This window comes from Cupressus sempervirens, chromosome 5 (assembly GCF_028749045.1).
Source record: "Cupressus sempervirens isolate cs-2001-9-10 chromosome 5, ASM2874904v1, whole genome shotgun sequence".
In the NCBI taxonomy this organism is placed as follows: domain Eukaryota; kingdom Viridiplantae; phylum Streptophyta; class Pinopsida; order Cupressales; family Cupressaceae; genus Cupressus; species Cupressus sempervirens.
In genome coordinates this window covers 401529473-401547070 of record NC_143122.1, presented here as the reverse complement: position 1 = coordinate 401547070, position 17598 = coordinate 401529473, and positions in this window count along the sequence as shown.

The following is a 17598-nucleotide window of genomic DNA, read 5'->3' as shown; positions in this document are numbered from 1 at the left end:
AATGGAGCATCTTTCAATCTGTTCATCATGAGAAAATTATGTTAGCTCAATTAGGTCTGGTTGATTGGGTAAATGCTAGGGGACATCCTATTTCTCTCACTGAGCATCGAGAATGCTTTCATGCATGTCATACCTAGGTGTCCCCAAGATGCACTAAGTTAAGCCAAAAAATGATTTTTGAAGGGTGATATCTTGGACCTCATGACGATTATCAAATTTTTATGAAGTGCACAAGTAAGGTGTTCCTAAGGTGTAAGTGTGTGTAGCTCCATGTTTTGATGGTCCTCATGGTTTTCTTTTGGCGAACATGTTTCAGTTGACAAAAAAATTGCTTTTTTGCCCAATGCAAAGTTGCTAAATGGAGCATCTTTCAATCTATTCATTGTGAGACCATTATGTTAGCTTTGTTAGGTTTCATTGGCTAATTAAACACTAGGGGATATCTCCTTTCACTCACCGAACATCGGGGATGTCATAGCTAGGTGTCCCCAAGATGTACTAAGTTAAGCCAAATAATAATTTTTGAAGGGTGATATCTTGGACCTCATGATAGTTATCAAAGTTTTGTGAAGTGCACAAGTAAGGTATTCCCAAGGTGTAAGTGTGTGTAGCTCCATTTTTTGATGGTCCTAATGGTTTAGTTTTGGTGAACACGTTTCAGTTGACACAAAATCTTATTTTTTTGCATAGTGGAAAGTTGCTAAATAGAGCATCTTTCAATCCATTTTTTGTGGTACCATTCTATCAGTTCTGTTAGGTCTGATTGGTAGGGTAAATGTTACGGGACATCTCATTTCCATCACCAATTATTGAAAATTCTTTCATGCATGTCATACCTAGGTGTCCCCAAGAGCTTGTGAGCATTGCACTACGACTATTGGTCACACGAGAACATACAAAGTACACTAACTATTTGAAAAAATGCCTTCAAAGAACATGAATTGTATGGAAGAAGAGATGAAATGTTGCAAAGAGGTTGATAAATTTATTCAAGGCAATTAAGGAGCCATGGGGTGATGCATCCGAATTATTTGGTAAAATGTGAGGAGGAATGCATCAGCCTTGATGATAGAGTTAAATGTTGAAGAGTATTTATTTAATCACCTTCAAATACAATTGAAAGAAATGGAATTGATCTCCCTTACTATGACATGTGCAAAATATGGCATCATGCATAACATTGGAATTTAAAACAAGAGAGGGATATCCACCATACATTCAAACCATTCATGTAGCACTAGATAAAAATTTCAACAAAGAATTTAGCCAACATAAATATATTGAACATTGTAAATTATTGATCTCTAAATGCACAAACATTCCCTTAGGTCTAACACAATATGCATTATGAAATTTCTTGATTTGCCAAAATATTGTGTCTTAAAATTCATAATTATCACATCGTAGCTTCAAATCAACTAATTCTGTAATACGAGCATCAAGTCTAATATGATAACAAAAAATCAAAGTTATTTCCATAAGGTTTAATAATGTCAATACCCAACAATCTCATACAATGTCATATATCAATAATTATATATATATAATGACATACATAAAAAATAAAATACAAAATGTATGTCCAATAACACCATATAGGTGTAAAATGTAAATCCCTAGATATCTGCTCTTTCCCGCTAGGGGAAGAAAACAAACCCCTTCCTGTCTTCAATCACTGAGAAGAGGGAGATGCTATAGATGATGGAGTCTTTCTAATGTGCTCACTAGTGTGTTGGTCTAGACTCTTCTATAACTTGACTTGTTACAATCCAAAGTATATGTGAATCAATAACTATTATAAATCAAAAATTAAGTATACATATACATATACATAAAATAAAATAATTTCTTACCACTAGTTGATAATCCTGATCTACATCCACCTCAAGGGTACGTGGATGATAGGGAGTACTAAGACCCTAAAACAATCATCAAAGTTCTCACTCAATTTTACTTATGATTATCATGTCTAATTTCAATACTAACTAAATTATAATGCAAAATCTTTCATACCTCACTCAATAGCTCAGAACTAGCAACAACAACAACAACTTGATCAATATAGTGATGAAGATGTGAAGGAGTCTTTGATGTCATTAGCTGAAAATGATACAACACAAGAATCAAATGCAGTTATCAAGAATACATATTTTCTTTGACCACATTATCAATTAAAACATTTGGGTACCTCTGTGAATGTAGCACCATGTCCTTCATTGTGCAGTGTCGATCATGAAGGTGTAATGTTTACCTATTGCACATGTATGAGAATCTATTAGACATCACAAATTAATCATATTCATGTGTAAAATAGTATACTAGAGACATACAAATTAAAATGCATTAGAATATGTATATACCTTTGGGAAAAATGAACTCATTCAAAAGCCAAGTGACCCCTAATCAACATCATCATGACCACTTTGACTCTGCATATGATCATATAATAAGACAAATAAGTAAATTATTCATTCATTTATTAAATAAACATATTCAGTTGAATCAAATTAACATGAAAATGAATATACCTATACATGAGTGGTATCATGACCACGCTCAGAGTCCAATGTGAAAGTCGATGGTCGAGCACAAATATAATGCACATGGATACAAGTTTTGAGTTAACCTTTGATACAATTACATTATAAAAAGATGTATTAATTTAAATAAATACATTGATAAATACCTATGAATTCATCGATGTGGTGTAAAATGAGGCCAAGGGATCAGTGCTAGTGCCAACAACACTTTGGACTTGATTTTTGAACAACGTTAATATATAGTAATTTATTAGTCATTCACGTACATATGAGATGTGATCAAAATAATTTAAAATATAATTATTTATTTTTACCTGTGTATCAATGCCAAATGCGACATTGAGGAAGTCATAGTTTATCATCTCAATATCTTCATCTGATCTCCTACAAGTGTCAAATGTGCATACAAATCCACATGACGTGCATATGTGACCACTAGTATAATGGGGCTCATCTGCAACCAAAGGAGATGCATAATGAATGGGACTCTGAGTCAAAGCTCTAATAGTACCTAGAGTGTTGGCCTCTACATGTTCCTTCACAATAGAAGGAATAGTAACATGCTTCACCTGTGGCTTTCGAATAGGTGCCCTAACAAAATTAGGGTCACAAAGTTCCCCTAGCCTATCAAATGATGATCCACCACCTCTACCATGAGAAGGAAGAATATCAAAATAATTATGGATCTCCCCGAGGACAAAGTCACAATATAATTTGTTTAAGAAATACTTTGAAATGTCATGATTGTTACAAGGAGGGGCATCAAACACCATCCACCATCTATCCCAAAAGTTATTTTTAATACCTTCATGAATGTACCAATTGATGGGAAACCTTTTAGTTGTAGTTCTCAATGTGTCTTATTCTCTGGCATTCTTAAACAAAGAAAATATGTCATCTTTGGTAATTTTCTTGTCTTTTAGATCTTCATATGATATTTTATCAACATAATATTTTTTTTTCTTCTCTTTTATTATTCCATAGATTCAGGTGACCACTAACAAATGTTACCTGACCCACAATGGTCTTAATGGATTGTGCCAATAATGCCCTACCGAGATTATTATTAAGTGAATCCTTCAACCACCTAACAATTGTTTGTAACTCTATTTTATCTCTTTCAATTTTATTCAACAAATTTTCTTGGGTTCCTAGAGGAGGTCTTTCAATTGGTTGAGCTTGTGGAAGTGGTTGTTCTTCATTTTGAGGGTTTTTAGGTTGATCCCGTGGAGGGTTTGGTGGATCAGGTAGTCGATTGTTCATAGGTGGATTAGGTGGTGGATTCTCTACATTACCCAATAATTAAACAAATACTATTTTTTAAAACTAAACAAAACCCAGTCAAAATTTAACAAAACCATTAAAAAACACAAAATTTAACAAAAACAAGAGTTAAAATTCATACCTATTTGAGCAGTTTGGGATTTTCAACATCATAGAGCCATATCTCATGCAAATTGGGGTTCAAAATAGGAAACAATAGGGCATATGTGCTCCTTCGAAGAGAAATAAAATGCCAAAGCTGTGGAGAGAAAATGAATAGAAATAAGAAATAATTCTTAGGTTTTTTATAAAAAATTTCAATAACACGATCACGCTACTTAATTCATTATTTTTAAATAGCATGATCATGCTACCAATTTCACAAGCCATAGGCTCATGCCACCAAAACCATAGCGCGATCACACTATACCTTAGATTAAAAATAAAAAAAATGTGGCATCTTTTTGGTCCACAACTTTGTGCACTTACCCTAAGATGGTACTAAAAAGGTAACAATGTCTTTTTGGTGAAGTGGAATAAATCAATCACTAAATGTATAATAAGTGTGTATTTTTTCACACTTTTAATTGATCTTCAATATTAACCATTTCATTGAATACAAAGGGATTAGGAAATTTGAGTATATTAAAAGCATGGAATAGTGGGACATCAAACAAAGCTTTATTGAGAGATCAACAAGACCAATTGAATGCTCATCCCTTGATTAAAAAAAAAGGCTAAGATGTCCTTCATAGTGATAACCTAGTCATAAAGATAAAAAATGGTTTGCATTCGATAATTTGAACCTTCTCTAAAGATATGCCAATTTCTATCATCTTCTTAATACTTCAAAAAATCCAAAGAAAACATGTTAGTGTTTATCAAGCATAATGATTTATAATGTTTCTAAGTATACCAACTATTTTGATATAAAGGGTTCTAAGTTTTAAAATTTATTGGCTTTAGAGCTTATTTAATCATACACTAGATTTTATTTTAATCTAGCAATTTATTTTTCTATAAAATGCCTACTTTTACATACATGTCAAGTAGTTACAACTACAACACTTGATGAAAATCTCATTAGGATGAAGCAACATTGGGAGTGGGGGGGTTAGGGTGATGAACTAGTGTTGCAATACTTTTAATCTGCTTAATTTTTTTTTAACTATACCAAAATAAGAGAAATGATAAAGCATAATAACATATCATACACCATAGAAGACCTCATAACACCATAATTTTATCTTGAGGAAACCTTGGCCAAGGGAAATTCCTAGTGGGGATTGAACCCACAAAATAATGCACTAATATGAAAATGCCCCTATTAAGAGACTTGAACCTATTAGGATTTGATGCATTGAATTTAGTACATAAGTCCATATTAGGAGACTAGACCATGTTAAAGGTATGCAACCATATTAGGAGTTGTAAGAAAAAAAGGGGATCTTACTACTCAAGGAAAACAAAAGGGGTATCTTACTACTTAAGGATGAAGTTTATAGCCACCTTTAAGGATTAATGTCAAATATGATAAAGTATTAAATAACATGCCTAAACCATACATAGGCGTCAAATGCCTAATTAGTCCCAATGTATCTTGCATTTTTTCTAATCTCATATCCATCATCAAGGTTCGCACATCACATCATCACATCATCACATGAGCATTGGAGGTCTATTTCCCCAAAAATGAGTGTTTAAGGTCTCAAAACAAGAGCATTATTAGATATCTTTCCACCAAACAATGACACCATTGATGTCATTTGTTTGCAAAATAGAAGCAATTAAGAACAAAACACATGAAGAAAGTTAAAAGATCATTTTTTTTGAAAATGAACTAGAAAATGTTTCAAAGAATGGGATAAGAAATTGCTAAAATGAAAAGTAGTGACTACTAGAGAGACTTTATCAAACTCCTTCCAAAGATTCAAACTATCCACTAATGCCAAAATCAATAACCCCTGTGCAAACCCAAAAATAGAATTTAGAACTTATAGGAGAAGCTTCAAGAAAAAGTTTTTAAATTATTTTATTCTTACTATGTAATATCTATGTCTTTTTTTTTGCAGATTTTTTTCCCTCATTGCTTAAACTAATGAAAAATAAGAAAATTCATATTTTAAAAGTATTAAAGATACATATTTTTATTGGTCAATTGAATTGGTGAAGTAAAAAACTTCCATAAAAAATATACATAAATTATCAAGTTGTAGATAAGAACTAAAAAGAACTCTATAGAGCTATAGTCTCGCCTTGTAAAAGAAAGGAGAAGTATAAATCTTTTTAGATGAGATGATGGGTCTAATAGGATTGGTACCAAATCCTACAATCTTTGGTGGGTGGCATAGGGACAAGGCTATATTAGCTTAATCATGCATTTCATGTGGATCATGGAAAAATGAAACCTTCATATTACATAATTACAAGTATATATAATGTTTTGATTAGATAAAGCAAGATAGGGCCTGAACCCACACAAATAAGAAACAAAAAGATCATAAAGTAACATCAAGTCAAAACAACAGGTTCTTCCTTCAAGAACATTGGCACCTCCAGTCTTCGTAATAGTACTTAAGTTTAATACTATTTGGAATGTCATCACTAAGCTGAAGGCTGCACACTTTTCTTAGTGTGTATTGTTCCAAGAATTTCCCCTTGATCCTCAACTCAAGCACCTAGTTATTCTTGACCCTCATTGTCCCTTTTGTGGACAACCCAGGTCCTTTATGGACATCTTTTGATTTTTTCACAAAGCTCAACATTATTGGCTCTAGATTCATGATTTTTTCAAGCCTTTTAGGCTAGAGCCTTTTTCTTGGCACATAATCTTGCTATGCGATTCTCCCAAAATTTCCTTCAAGTATACCCAAATTTGGCATACTTTCAAGATGAATATTTTGTTCACTCTTTGGAAGGATATATATGTTGTTCTTTTTACTCACAACTTTCTAGATATAAATGTTTCCATGTACACTAAAGCTTGTATATGTAACATTGCAATGATGTAGATTCAAGTACAGGCTAACAAGGTGGTCCTTTAGGTGGCCCACCTATAGGAGTTTCTTAATCATTTGGGCAATGCTCCATGTATGGTCACTTGGGTTCCATCGTATTTCACCTCTATGAACTAGACTTCGTGTAATGCCCCACCAAGGGATCCAAAAGAACTGACCTAAAGTTTTACTAAGTTTTTCAAACATTAAAAAAAAAAAGAATAATGTGTAACATGTACAATAATCATAAAGTAGTAGAAGCAATAACATACACTCATACATAAGAAAACATAACGTATTGCATTCCTTAAGGATCCCAAGATGTTGAATTCCATTTAAATCTAAATAATACTAAGTCTAATAAATACCACATCCACATGAAAGAATAATTAAAAATCCAAGTCTATTTAAATAATATACATTTGTTCTGAATGCCACTTGGCAATATAATTTAAAATGCACAATCATCCACTGTACATGCCACAAGGTATGAAAGGCTGAAAGAATATACATTTATAAAAATAGATTACATCATCCCTTTTAGATCCATGAAACAAGATACAATACAATAAGTAAAATCATCCATCATAAAGATATAACCATCCATCATAATACACAAAGATAGAATGAAAGGAAATGTAGAACAAGGAATTCCATCCATGTCATCTACGAATGGATCTCAATGGTAAAAGTAAAAAGCACTACCAACCGACCTCATGGTAACCCAAAAAGGTCCACTCCCACCACGCTGAGGAGATAGTCTCAAGTCCCAAACAAGATATCAATCCCAAAATCAAAAGTAATATCTAAGTCAAGGAAACCCTAAAAGTAATCTAACTCAAAGGTTCCAAGATAAATTGACAACTAGACCTAGAGGCAAACACAGACATGTAGAAAATCTATACTGCTACTGGGAAAGTGTCATCACACAAATCAACTCTAGGGTTATCTAGCTAGTCTTTTAATCATTTGATCACCTAGTGACTCTATACGATGCTAGTATCCTTTCGTACTAACAAGGCATACTAATGATGCATGGTAGCAACTAAGCATCCTCTCTACTCCCATCCTAGTATGTACTAGCACTCAAGGCATGGGTGAGGAAAGAAAAGACTCTTATTAGGTTCATTTTACTCTCATTTAGTGTAGTGTTTTCACTTATTAACTACTTACAATGGGTTACCCTGGCAGCCACTTTGGGCCCCGACCTCCATTGCAAGCCACTTCCCAACTTAACATACAGATTACCTACCCTAGGCTCATAAAAGTACAAATCAAAGAATCATAGTTTTCACCTTAGCCCTATAAAAGTGATTGGAAAGCATCAAAAGATAATCCACAATAAAACCTCAGTTCTTTACAAGCAATTGGAAAGCATTCCAAAAATAACTGATTGAAGACTTGAAGGTTAAGTAAAATAGGTCATACCATTCATCTCAATTTCTCACAAGAACACTAAAAACAATAACAAACAATAAATCCAAACTCATCATAGAGCATATCAGACACATTACCATGGTTGAGTTTAAAAGGTCAAGATCAAATCAACATAATATCACAAACACATAACTCCCAAGCCTTTGGTAGACATCCTAAAATTGGTCAACACTCCAGTCAACCCAAACCTAAAACATAAACAACATATAGTTAACAATGTAGTTTCATAGTTTGGTTTGATTTTGAAACACAGTTTTAGCTAACAATAAGGTTTGAATTTTTGTTCAATGTAAGTTTTCAAATATACGAATTTTACAGTTTACACTTAAATTAGGAAATTACAAGGTTCATAATTAAATACCATAAGACGACTTTAAAATAATTATCTATTAAAATTCTTTTTAAATAATAATTATTAGCCATCAAATAAAATTTAATACGATCTTATTAATAATCCCAAAATCCTCAAATTAATAATATCTTTAAATATTAATTTTAGACTCTTAATAAATTATATCTCTTATTAATTAAAACTTAACTTAGAATAAATTAATAAAGTTAAATAAATAATTATTTAAACAAAACTATATTAATAAATTTAATAATATTAATTAAGTTAATAATTAATATAACTTAATATTAATAATTAATATTAAAATTTAATAATAATTAAATTTAATAATAATAATAAAATAATTTAAAAAACCATGTGACTTACCTTAGTTTTTTAAGCCCGCAGGCTTTATCGCTACCACGACAACCTTACTGCCCTGACAATAGGTGTACCTATTGTTCATGGTAGTAGATTTGTCATGCAGACCATTAATGGCCATCAAAAATCCCACGCTGGTCATGGAGGGAGAATGGTGGGAGGTGGGGGTTTGATGGCCCCACCTCCCAACTAATACTATTATATTTTTCATTTATTTTTTATTTTTTCAAAATAATTTTTAATAATAGTCCTCCTCCCTAATCAAATTTTATGTATTTTTTTTTTATAGAGAATTCTATCAATACTCTAATAGAAGAATTACAACAAACTAGCCAAATTCATAATCTAAAATTTTCATTTCTTTCAAAACCCTTCTTAGTTTAATTAACCATTTTTAAATCTACAGAACGAGGGTTTTATTGACATTTGAATCCTCATGTATACAAAATAATTCAATATGCATACCAGTACTTTCAAAATCAAATATTGGAAGATTTGTCACAATGAAATTTGGACAAATAATTTAACAAGCACGATGAAGACAAGAATGTTAAATTACATAATTAATTGGGTGAACAAAACACAAGAATCTACCTGGTTCTAATGCTAATTCATAAACACCCAAAGATTGTGAGAGAAATCTCTTCTCTCAAAACCTTCTCTATGAAAATTCCTTTTTCCAAAATTCTCGGTCCCTGCAAAAAGAACTCTCAATCACTAATATGGAGTTCTTCCCTAAAATCAAGGCAGTGACTATGCAATCACGTGAGGGAACTTGCTTTTCACAATCTTTGAACTCTTTATTAACTTTTCTTTTTATGTTTTCATGCACGTTTTTTGCAATATAAAATATCTTTATTAAATTTATTTTCTTTCTCTTTTTAATTAATTTACTATATTTTAATCTCATGCATAAACTTTATGCAATTTGATTAAAATAAACTTTATTAAATAATTCCTTACTCTCTCTTATTAATTTTCGAAGTGTTTTTAATATAATATTTATTAAATAAAGTAATAATAATATTTAGCATTTATTTAAAAATGATCTCCTAAATATATTATTATTAAATAAAAAAAAATTATTACGCTCTATAATTATACTATAAATTTCTCTTTAATTTTTTCTTATTTAATTAATTTTCAATTAATTAAATATAATTAAATATTGAAATTATCTTAATAATTTTCCATTAAATTAAATCATTAATTAATCTTTTAATTTGACTTAATTAACAGAAAAATCACAAAAGACTTACAAGACAAAATATGAAAACCCATCATAAAATACCAAATACAAGATCAAACTCAAGGGTTATAATCACACATTTATGTCATACAATGAATTTATAAGGGTAATCATCATAGATACTTGTCCTAATTTTCTAGGACAATTGGTTTAAAGGTTAGGATTTGGACTCAAGAATTTATCTCCCCTCTCTTACCATTGAGATATTGTGATAGGGTACGCTCATCCTGGCAATTCAGGGAAGTTGATACCTGGTACTTGCAATCTACATAAAATCCACACATGTACAAACACATATATTCTAAGCTAAATAGTCAATGACAGGAAGTGGTGCATTGTGTAGATCCCAAATAGTAGGTGACTACGACTTCCTTCCCTAACCACATCAAAAATGTCATACATAAAGAAAACATACACGCACACCATACACATGCAGTATGGGGTAAGTATCCATAAGAAAACATGTATAATAATCCATCTGACTAACATCATCAAATAACTAAACTCACTATAATAATCATCATCAAGGTATAATTATGAATACATGAAGTAACTAATACCAAGTAGTCTCATCATAAAATCAACTGAGTATGAAACAATATTTGATAATCTAAAAGATAATGCTACTAATCATCAAGCATAAAATGGCCTAAAAGAGTTCGACAATAATAACAAAATGCAAACTAGGGATTGACACTACACTTTGCCCCATGAGCACCACTGGGGTTGCAGTTCCTCTGCTTGCTACTCTTAGACACCACACTCTCAGGCTCCACGCCACTCCTCTAGTGGTGGTTTTGAGGATTGTTGTTGTCACTCGACCTCTCTATGACAAGGCTCTATCTAGTCCTCAACTACTCCTCCTATTTCTCCTATTGCCTCTGGTTGGCCTTCCTTCATTCATTATTGAAAAGGGTCATTCTTGTGCTTGGACTTGGCGATTTCACCTCCTAGGGTGGAGGGAGAAAAAGAAAAAGAAAAAGATGTTGATGACAAGTGGGCTCCTCTAGAGCCACCACCAACCCTGCTGATGTATGGGGTTCTAATGATCACCATGATCCACCTCCTCCCTCTGTTGGCACTGTATTTGTTGCTTGAGGGAAATTTATATGTTTTTAGCTTTTTGGCTACTGCTGTGTGAACTCTCGTGGGGTGATATTTGTATCCCCAGGGCTTTTTTTGTGAATAACTCACTTTAATCTTTTAATTAATAGAAAAGGGATTTTTCATTAAAAAAATGATAGGTGGGAAGAAATTCACGAGAAGTGAATTCAAAAGGCTTTTTAATGGAGCCACAACCAAAGGGACCAAAAATACCAAGCAACATGAAGTGAGAGCATTAGAAGAAGATAGAACCAATGCAAACTACAAAACAAAATATTGGGGAGAGAAGGCAACCATCAACGTCAAAAAAGAAACTAAACAACCATAGAACCAACCAGATAGAGTGTGAATGGGTAGGGGCACTAGAAAAGATGGAGAAATAGTACTTACAACACCCTCACACATATAAAGGGAAGAAACTGTACACTTAAGATGGTTGGAAAAATAACCACCCAAATGAACCACCATAGAGTCCCAAAATCCCCAACTTAGAAAGGAAGCACAACAAAAGAAGGAACTGTGAAAATGTCACCAAAGCCAAGGAGAAGAAGGCACAATGAATCTAGAAACAGGTTAGCAAAGAATAACCAAATCTATTGGCCATGAAAGGCCAAAGTATTGGGAGATGATAGAGAAACCAATACTACACCAACACCACCACTAAGAAGAATGAGCACCCAAATTGCCACTAGCAAGAAGGCTAGAACCCCAACTCACTAAAACCTTCACAAATAGAGTGAGCTAGAATAGAGCCAAAATTGAACAATCCAAAAGGAGAGATCTCCAGTCTAGCCTCTGCACACACCATCAGAACAAGACAACCACATGCAAAAAACAACAACTTTCCAACAATAATGAGCCACCTCAAAAAGTTGAGCCTCCACCACAATAGGGCTTCTACCTCAACAAGAAGTAGGAAAGATGAAAAAGAGCAAGTAGGACCTCAACCCCATTGAGAAATAAATAGAAAACCCCACCTCAAAAGGGGTATCAAGACTAGAGAAAACCTCACAGACCACCACTAGCAAGAGAGAAATATCTAGAAAGAGAAAGGAGAAACACCCACCACCAGATCTGACCCCAAGAATCCTTACTAGCTAAAGATACACAATAAAGACCCACAACCTAGGAAGAGGTAGGGGAGAAGAGAACAACAACCAAAAAAATTTAGCTTGCAGCAAACACCACCAAAAGTGCTCCCATAACCAAGCAAAAGTGCCCAATCAAGGGTATGAACACACACAAAGAAAAGGGGAAGATAAGCCCTGAATTAGCAACTACAACAAAATACCTTTGTTCAGTAGAAAAACCAAGCTATGCCTCCAAAACATAGAGACAGGCAATAATCCTACACATCCACATTGCCAATAGAAACAAGTGCCCCAAACTAGCAATTCATCTAGGTCACCTTCATCATCCTCACCAATTGCCTCCTCCTCACTGCTAGAAACCCTAAAAGAGCCATTGTTGTTTGCACTCATCTTTCCCTTCTTGAAAATGAATGTTGCAACTTAAGTATTTGTAATGTTGTTATAATTAACAAAATAATGTACATTTTAACATACATTATTTTAAAAATTAATTATTTATTGTAAACATTTGACGTTTGATTAATGAATTGAAATATTTTTGCCTTATTTTTTATTCTTTATTAATTATTTGAACTTTATATTTTATCATTCTATATAAACCTTAGAAATGAAAATTATATATGTTGATAAATTATTTAAAAAATTATTTTAAAAATAGAGTCTTTAATGAGTGAAATAATAACGTTGTAGATAAGGTATTTTCTTACTTATCTAGATAAATATAATGTAAGACTTGATTTGAGATATTTAATTGCATTATATTTAATAATAGTAAATAAAATTTATTATAATATATATAGATATATAATAAATTCCAATTATATAATTTAAAATATTTATAATAAAAAAATGTAATTCTATTTTAAAATTTAAGAAATAAATCAACAAAATAATATATTTGAGACAATTCAGTAAAACTTATATAGCACCTATATAATGAAATAATTTAAAAATTAAATCATATTATTAAAATATAGTATAATAAATTTTTAAAAAATAAGAAAATAATGAATGAATATAATTATAGATTATCTTATTAAAATTAAAGATTCAATTAAAAAATAGTTTTAAAAAATAATTTATTAATTACAATACACAAATCTATATCGTATATCATAATTGATAAATTAATAAGACTACAAAATGAAATTTCACATAGGAATTTTCCAAACTTGTGTATATGAATATGTCGTAATAAAGAAAAGTAGAGATATATCATAAAGAAAAATAGAGATATATAGTAAGAGTTAACATAGATAGAAAGATATGCCCTTAAAATTGTAAATGTTAAAAAATGTTCATTCATACAATTAGTTGTATCAATTATTTATAGATGAGAAAGACCCATGAGATGTATGCTAAGTGTCCATGCCTTGTGGAAAGACAATTCCCATATATACTTATGGAAATTTACATAAGTTGATAGGTTTGATTAAGAATGAAGAAGGTGAGACTTTTCAAAGTAATTAATTTCAAATAACAATAAAAATGGTGGAAAAAGGAAATTAAATTAAAAAAAAATATTTTAAATTAAATGATTCTATAGTTTTAGAATAAAATCATAATTTAAAAAATAATAATGAATAATAAATTTATTAATTAAAGTATAAAAAGATTTCTACAAATTCAATCGTTTAGACATCACCCAACATAATTATTTGTGATAAATTTTTTTAAGAAAGGTTAACCATGGTACCTTTGGTATGCAAACCAATAAAAAATTCAATTCGTAAACAATGAATTCAATTCAATAGTTCATGTAATTGCAACAAAGCTAAATGAAGGCTAATAGAGTAACATGTGCTTCAAGAAATCAAATTACTGAATTAATGATTAGCTTTGTAATTTTACATTGAAAAAAGAAGAAGAAGGATAAACATTAGCAATTTCGCAGGCCAAATCGCTAATGAAACATGGTATGAAAATTACAAATTACAAATTAGACATCGATCTTTATAAATAAAAATGGTTCTACACCTTAATTCATTTCCTGTAAGTTTAAACCTACAAAGTAAGGTTTCAAAAATTATTATTTCTAAAAGTAAAATATAGGGTAGTGCCAAGCTCATCTCAAATGTCCTTGGTCTTGATTGAAAATTTTGGTATGAAGAATCCATTGGTTGCCTTGATCTAAAGTAGCACGCATAATGGGAAAAAGAACATATCATGGATTTACAGTTGTAATTGTAGGTGACTATTACTTGCCATTAGTATACTTGGTTTTATAAACTAATATTGCTGATTATTATGCATTATATTGATCTATTTGCTGGAACAAAATTATCCATAAAGACAATTTAAATGTAAAATGTATAGAAAAGTTATTTTTGAAGAACTTATTAAAATATAAAGCCCACAAACCCTAAGAGCTTTGAGATATTACCAAGTGTCAAATTGTACGTTCCAGAAACCATTAGTGGTTGTCACATCTCCATGCAAATTTAAACTATGTGTGCACTTGGGCTTGTCTAGATTCATGTTTCCATACTATCTTATTTTTATCACCATTTTTAATGTGAAAGAGGAATAACTTGCAAGGGTCTAAAAAGTTCAAAACTGATTGAGGTGTTGCCTTAAATATTTCTACCTCCTCTTGGAGTCTTGGTGAGAAATGGCTATGGATTTATTTTGGTATATGATTTCAAATTTTTTTTGTAGATATAGTTACAATTTTTCTTTCCATTGTAGTTTCATGAAATAATCTCTTTTTGGCACTCAAATGCTATGAGTAGGCATGGAATTTGATTCAAGGTATAATGTTGGAATGAGGAACTACAACTTGGTTGTGAGAGACAAATTACTTTAATCACAGTCAACACATTTTTTTCTTAAAAATTGTCACTGCTCCCAAGCTTTTGGATTTCTCCTTAGACTCAAGGTGATTGTGTGTTCTTTATTACATTTAAGGGTTCTTTAAAGGTCCACCTAATGCTCCTTGGAGGATTCATTTCCTATAAAGAAAGTTCTTAATTCTTCTTTTGTTTGAGATAATTTCACCTTTTTTCTTGTTTTTGATATTTCAAATTTTATTGTTTGTGGGCCATGGGAATAAATGGTTTATCACTATTTTATGAAATATTTTCTCCAATACAAGGGATGCAGGGGATAAAGTGGTTATTTTTCTTTACTTGTTATTGGTAATTATAATTTTTAATTTTTTTGGGATGTAGTGGGTGCTTCTAGGTGTGCGAACATTTCAAAAATTAGAGATTAGATTGATATATTACAAGAGCTTAATTCGTAGATTCTCATAAAAAGAGCTATATGTACATCTATTATTTTTGTTACATAGATATTAAGAAAAACCATAAATGAAATCTACTTCTATTTCATATTTATATTGTTCCTATATAGTGCTCATGACCTGCAATTGAAAAATTTGTAGTGTAGTGAACTGAAATCCACTTGCTTGACATGTTTTCCACAAACTTGGATGTTTCCATAGGCATGCATAGTACATTAAAAAAATGCACTTCAAAATGGACAACCCTTGTGTCAACCTAACTGGTCACGTTGGCATAATGAAGTATAGTTGGCATAAGTGTGTTGTCATTGATGGACAATCGGTCAAAGAGATACATCACCTCATGCACTAATAGAAGTCTACGTTGGTTCACACAGAAGGACAAGGAAGGGGAGAATCTAACACAATTAGCATGAGAAGTCATCAATATGACATGGCAAGTCAAGTATTATAGAATTCAAAATTTCTTTATACTCTGACAAGAATGAGAAAGCACAAAAAGGACAACTAGATTAAAATGACCCAGAGTAGATGGACTGCACCTTGAGTCTAGACCCTACATCATAGATGTCACAGATCACTTGCGAACCACTCAATAGTTTAAATTTGAATTTTGAATTCATTGACTTTGAGTGAGATAATGGTCTAGAGTTTTGATACTCATAGATAAGAAGTGAATTCACACATTCTAGCACGTGGTTGGTAAAAACAAACATGTTGAGATAGTGAAACAAGGAACTTTTGTATGGAGAAGAAAGAATAGAGAAAATAAAAGAGGAAGAGTGTTATACTAAGCAAGTAAGAAGGAAAAAAAAGATGAAATCCATTGATAAGGAGATAGAAATATAGAGTTATATCTCATGAGTAGTAGTATGCTTAGTAGATAGGGGTAAGCAGAGAAGCAAAAATTGAAGTGATACAAGAAGATATCACTAGGTGACACTAAGTGCCAAGGAGATCATGACATCTCATAAGATAGACAATGGAGATCTTCTAGGAAAGAGAGTGCTATACATATTAGATCACATCTTGATTTATTTCTAACAATTATAATAATTTTGTAAGCTCTTAATTGAGCATGCTTTAGTAGTAAGCATTTCTTAAATCCTCTAACGAGGTACCTCTTAGAAGGAGTACTAAATCCTGTAACCAGGCAGTCTTAACATGCTAACTAAAATCCTAGCATGTTTTTTTCTTGAAAAAAGAGGGGTAAAAATTTATTCAATCAAATCCAAGTTATAGAGCAAAGGTCGAAGGCCCAACACCAGACTACATACTCCTATCTTCCAGTAACAACTGATCAATGATCTCACAATACTCAGAAGGTAACTCATCCCTATCGTTAATATACTATCTATCCCATTCTTTGAAGCCCACTTTGCCAGATGGTCTACCATTCTGTTCTGTTCATGAGGGATATGATGAAAGGAGATAGAGTCCAAGGAACTATAGAGGCTCAGAATTTGTCTAGCCAAAGCGGCAAGTTGCCAACTAACATCCTCCAACCCTTGGTTATTCAGCATATCCACAATAATTTGAGAGTCAGACTCATAGATGATCTTCCGCCACCCTAAAGAACAAAAATGCTCAATAGCAACCTTAATAGCTAGAGCCTCCATCAAATTATTAGAATGTTGACCCTTGTAAATAGAGAGGAGAAAAATTGCACCACCATCATTACCTCTACCAATAGCCCCAATACTAGCATGACCAGAGTTCCCCTGAGAAGATCCATCCATATTGATATTCAAGAACCCAGTTGGGGGAAGAGACCACCTCTCATCCCAACAAACCCACTGTTTAACATGGCTAGGTCTTTTTCTAGCAATGCATCCTTGACTATTATCTCCTAGGTTCAGATTCCTCACAATAGCTTGATCCCTAGGATCTATAGTAATAGACATATCACACTTTGCATAGATCATCTCCTAGAGCCTATTAAGAATCTTCTTCCACAATTGG